The sequence below is a fragment of the Tupaia chinensis genome, unplaced genomic scaffold, assembly GCF_000334495.1.
Source record: "Tupaia chinensis unplaced genomic scaffold, TupChi_1.0 Scaffold000173_1, whole genome shotgun sequence".
NCBI classification, from domain to species: domain Eukaryota; kingdom Metazoa; phylum Chordata; class Mammalia; order Scandentia; family Tupaiidae; genus Tupaia; species Tupaia belangeri.
In genome coordinates this window covers 1,102,803-1,108,368 of record NW_006159648.1, presented here as the reverse complement: position 1 = coordinate 1,108,368, position 5,566 = coordinate 1,102,803, and the positions used below count along the sequence as shown (strand labels likewise).

General features: G+C 42.3%; 1 long non-coding RNA gene across 1 annotated transcript in view; it reads left to right on the top strand.

The window, feature by feature from the left end:
• LOC102477961 (uncharacterized) overlaps positions 1-5,566 on the top strand; it is a 12,357-nt gene that overhangs the window by 5,155 nt on the left and 1,636 nt on the right. The window contains exon 2 of the long non-coding RNA XR_334215.1: positions 4,103-4,229. This is a non-coding gene — a long non-coding RNA (uncharacterized LOC102477961). The remainder of the gene's footprint in view (positions 1-4,102; positions 4,230-5,566) is intronic.

The following is a 5,566-nucleotide window of genomic DNA, read 5'->3' as shown; positions in this document are numbered from 1 at the left end:
GTCTGGAGCACACAACATCAATGTACCTTAAATATTCTTGTTATTCTGTGTTGTCATGTCAAGAGTAGCCTCTGGGATAGCTAAACTCAAAAGAGGAGGAAGAAAATGAACACTGTAATTGCAAACAAATGCAACGGGTGCCTTCTCAGCTCTCTAGGGATGACATAGTGGAAAATGGGAAAGTTCCTGCAAGTTGGCCAGTCTCTGAGATCAGTGAGGACACAGTGGTGTAACTAACATTCTGTGCAATTCTTACTGGAAACATAAAATCTTGGGACCAGCACTTAGTGTAATGGTCATGTCGCTAGACTCCCATGTAGTCAACCGCAGTTCAAGTCCTAGACCTGGTGGCTTAAACTCACTCCAGGCATGTGTGCATGCATGCCCTAGATCCTGAGAAAAGAAGAGAGAAAGAAAGAAAAAAAAAAAAAGAGGAGAGAAAGGATTACGGCGTGGACATCCCCCTTGGTGTGTGTGGGGGGGTGATTTCTCGCTTTCTTTCTCTCTGTCTCTGTCTTTCTGGTGAGCACACATGCCCTGTGGCAAAAATTTCTCGAAGGAAGGAAGGAAGGAAGGAAGGAAGGAAGGAAGGAAGGAAGGAAAGAAGGAAGAAGGAAAGATGGAAGGAAGGAAGAAAGTCTTTTGGAATGGAGGAGATAAAGACTTTTATTCATGCCAGGTTGCATCTGTGACCTTCCTTGAAAATAAGGAAATGCGGGAACCAGCAGTTAGCGTAATGGCTATGTCGCTGGACTCCCACGTAGTTGACCGCGGTTCGAGTCCCGGACCCGGTGGCTTAAAAACTCATGCCGGGCGCGTGTGCGTGCGTGCCCAAGATCCCGAGAGGAGAATGGAGGAGAAGGGGTTGTGGCGTGACCATCCCCCCTGGGGGGTGATTTCTCGCTTTCTGTCTCTCTGTCTCTCTCTGTCTGTCTGGCGAGCGCACGTGCCCTACAGTGAAAAATCTCTCCAAAAAAAAATAAATAAATAAGGAAATGCTGACTGATGGCTGATAAATACCACATACTGGCAATTGTTTATATTATATAGTTCTTTTGTTTTTAGAGAGGATGATTCTAAATATATCCCATCAGAGGTAAAAGTTAAATTTTCCGGCTTGGACTGTAACTGCACTCATTTATTCCACCTGTTTACTTAGAGACTGACTGAATCTTTCAAGTATGCTCAGGCTAGCCAGGAGGCATGGTAGTAAGGTGGTTGGATCCCACACGGCCGACTGTGTGGTGTGAGTCCTGGACCCAACGGCCTGAAAAACATGCTGGGCACATGTGCGTAGTTGCCCAAAACCCGAAGAGAATGGAGGAGAAGGGATGGAGGGTGGTCATCCTCCTCCCGGGGGATTCTGTCTCAGTTTCTTTCTCCTTCTCTTTTTCTGGTGGTTTCACATGCCCTATAGCAAACTTTAAAAATTAAACATAGATTTTTTAAATATTTTAAATATGTTTCAAAACATGACATTTAATATATGAAAACTACTATTAGGCTCAATATTACAATATCTGGACAAATCTAACACACCAAATTAAGAATATTTGTGGGGCCAGCTGGTGGCATGGTGATTGGAGCACTAGATCCCCTCATGGTCGATGGCAGTTTGAGTCCCGGACATGGTGGCTTGCTTTCTCACTTTTTCTTTCTCTCTCTATCTCTGATCAAATCGAACAAATAATAATAATAAATACAGTGGTTGAGAGGGAAGGAATGGGGGAGGGGAGAAGTAAAATATATAAAAAAATAAATAATAATAATAAATCAAATAAAATAATTCTTTTAAAAAAGAATATTTGCAAATACTACTGTTCAAAGGAGCCAGCGGGTGGTGTGGTGGTTGAAGGAGCTGGACTCCCACATGGCTAAGAACAGTTCGAGTCCTGCACTTGGCAGCGTGCTTCCTCATTTTCTCTCTCTCTCTCTGGTCACATTGAAAAATAAGAATAATGATAATAAATATATAATTCTTAAAGAAAAACTACTGTTTAAAACTAAATTTAAAATTCACTTATTAGGGGAACCAGCAGTTAACGTAATGGCTATGTCGCTGGACTCCCACGTGGTCGACCGCAGTTCGTGTCCCGGACCCGGTGGCTTAAAACTCACGCCGGGCGCGTGTGCGTGCATGCCCAAGATCCCGAGAGGAGAATGGAGGAGAAGGGATTGAGGCGTGACCATCCCCCAGGGGGGTGATTTCTCGCTTTCTGTCTCTATGTCTCTCTCTGTCTGTCTGGCGAGCGCACGCGCCCTACAGTGAAAATCTCTCAAAAAAAAAAAAAATTCACTTATTAGCAATTGTCTACCATATTTTAATACTGAAATTACAATTTTTTTTTTTTTTTTAGAGGGGTTTTTGCTATAGGGCACATGTGCTCACCAGAAAGACAGAGAGAGACAGAGAGAGAGAAAGCGAGAAATCACCCCCCCCTGGCCACACTGCAATCCCTTCTCCTCCATTCTCCTCTCGGGATCTTGGGCACATGCACACATGCCTGGCGTGAGTTTAAGCCACTAGGTCCGAGAGGCGAACCGCGGTCGACTACATGGGAATCCAGTGACATAGCCATTACTCTAACTGCTATTCCCACTGACATTACAATTCTAACCACTACCATTCCACGCCCTTACTTCAGTAATGTTCCCATGATTACACTGATACAGAACGGCACTACCTTTAGCTCATGGCTCATTCTAATTACTGACTACTATAAATTGTTTGTATCAAGCATAAAATATCTGGGGAAGGATTAGATTAGTCCTACATTTAAAAAAATTAATAATAACCTTTTGTTACATAAGTGTAAACATTAAATCCTAAGTTAGTAGAGCAAATAAATTGCTTCCAGAAAATTCTGATCCCTATATTCTTATATTATTGGGTCACTGGGAAAGTCATGATGCATTTCTCATAGAAAAACCTAGAAAAACGCATCATAGCTTTTCTGACAAACGAATAGTATATAAACCTCAGATGAAATGCACGACAACCGAATAGTATATAAACCTCAGATGAAATGCACAAATCGCGATATGGTATACACACCACAAAACATTCCTGTTCACAAATATCCAGTCAAGTATGAAGGGAATATGTAACACTGAGTTGTCAGAAATGCCATAATGTGTTTTTCTGCTTTCTCTGCAAATATGCATCATGGCTTTTCCGATAAGCCAATCTATGCGATATAATATAGCCAATATATGATGTCTCTTTCTCCAATAGAAATAATGTTAAAATTGAATGGCATGTTCTGAGAATCTAGACTCCCTCACTCTCCATAAAAGTCTCCCTCAACTATAATTAGCTCTTTGTTCTGCTTTATGAATATGTATATGCAAAAATTAAACTTTCTAAAGAATCTCTAAATGCATTTGAAAAGAAAATACAGTAGTAATGCATATAAAAGGCCTAGAAAACTAGAGCTCTGTCTAAAAGAATCCCAAAGCCAGAAAGATCATCAAACAGAAAACAGTTGAGGGTCAGAAAGACTCTTCAGAGGTAATCGTAATCAGGCAAGATGGCTAGAGGAGGCAAGAATCAGGAAGCTGCCCGGGGAACCTCTCAGAAAAGGAATCAATGCAAGGCTCAGTAAAAGTCTAACCAGGGGCCAGCAGGTGGCGTGGGGGTAAGGCGGTGGACTCCCATATGGCCAATCACAGTTTGAGCCCCAAACCCGGTGGCTCAAACTTCACACTGGGCACATGTGCATGCAGGTCCAAAATCCCAAGAGGAGAAGGAGGAAGAGGGGGTTGTGATGTGGCTGTTCCCCCAGGGGGTGATTTCTCACTTTCCCTCTTTCTGGATCTCTTTGTCTCTCTCCTGGCAAGCACACCCATCCAATGGAAAAACCTAAAAAGAATTAAAAATTAAAATCTAACCAAATTATGTGACACAGTGCACTGTTGAGTTTGTTATTAAGTTGTAATCTCAACAAAAATTCTAAATACATATAATGACTGAAATATACAACATGCACATTTAATATGAGAATTCTGTTAAATTTATACCACCAAGTGTCTTTTTCCCAAGATATTTATGTATATTGATGTATGTGCTTTGAACATATTTTTTTCTCTTCACTCATGCTAGAAAGCGTGCGTGTACACGTGAGAGACAGTAAAAGGAAAGGTTCAGCGCCCTCCACAAGGTTCGGTCCCGCCACGATGCCCTTCCTCCTTCTTCCTGCCCAACAGCCCTTGGCTCCCACGTGTGCCAGGTAAGTTTCAGGCTGACTGCGACAGGACTTTGGACCAGAGTCACCAGGTGGGATCAGGCTTCTCCTGAGAAACATTATCACTGCACCCTGGAGGAGGCCCTGATATGCATGGATTTGCAAGGAAGAAGGAAAAGCTCATTCTAAAATGCAAGTTTTGAGAATTATTAATTTTTTTAAGTTAAAATTGCACCGAAGGTCACACATCATAGATTGAATCTGATTTTTCACATTACCGTACTGTGTTCCAGGACCTCGTGGCTTACTGGAAATGACTGACCTCCACAGTATGGGAGATCGCTTTGACTCAAAAGCCAGTTTGATTCGACACTTTTTTTTTCTTTTTGAGAGGTTTTTGCTATAGGGCGCGTGCGCTCACCAGACAGACAGAGAGAGACAGAGAGACAGAAAGCAGGAAATCACCTCCCAGGGTGGATGACCACGCCGCAATCCCTTCTCCTCCATTCTCCTCTCGGGATCTTGGGCACGCACACACACGCGCCCGACGTGAGTTTTAAGCCACCGGGTCCGGGACTCGAACCGTGGTCGACTACATGGGAGTCCAGTGACATAGCCATTATGCTAACTGCTGGTCCCCTGATTCGGCACTTTTAATTCCTCATGGCTCAAGGCTGATACATTTCAAAACCTGTCCATATTAGTCAACTCTCTTCCTTATCTCTCTCCCAACAAAACTCACGATGTTATACTCGCTTTATGTTGCACAAAGCTCTTGACCCATGCAGAACAGAGGTAGCTTACAACAAGCAGTGTGCCCACTATTTTTCTGCCACTGTTCAAACTTAGCTTATTTGACGACTCTGCTCTTTCTAGTTAGCCCAGGGAGACAGGAAGGATGGCTGGCATCATGGTGTGGGGATGAAACCTAGAAGACACAGACTAGAAGCATTACATACAAAGTGGTCTTTCAAACATCCATGGAAAATGTATATTATGAAAAAAGCATGCATGGGTTTCAAAAACACTTTGCATTAACATAAACTTGCACTTCAGTTCCATTTTTCCAAGCCCTTTCTTAAGTCCTCTCTGTATGCCAACACTGTCATAAAACAAAGAGTCAGTAAGTCAAAACTGTCTTAGAAATCAGTTTTCAACTGTGAATATGATGAATAAAGATCAAAAACAAAGGATGAAGCTTCACTTAGCAAAACCCAATACTCAATAGCCTTTTAGCAAGCTGTCATTGGACAGATCCAAATTTCCCAGAAAAATAAAAATACTAAGTGGAGACAGCGAATAGAAATTAGTTTTCAAATATTCTGCATACAAAGATAACACCTACTACTGAAGATGAACAGGACCATGAAATGAGCAAGTTT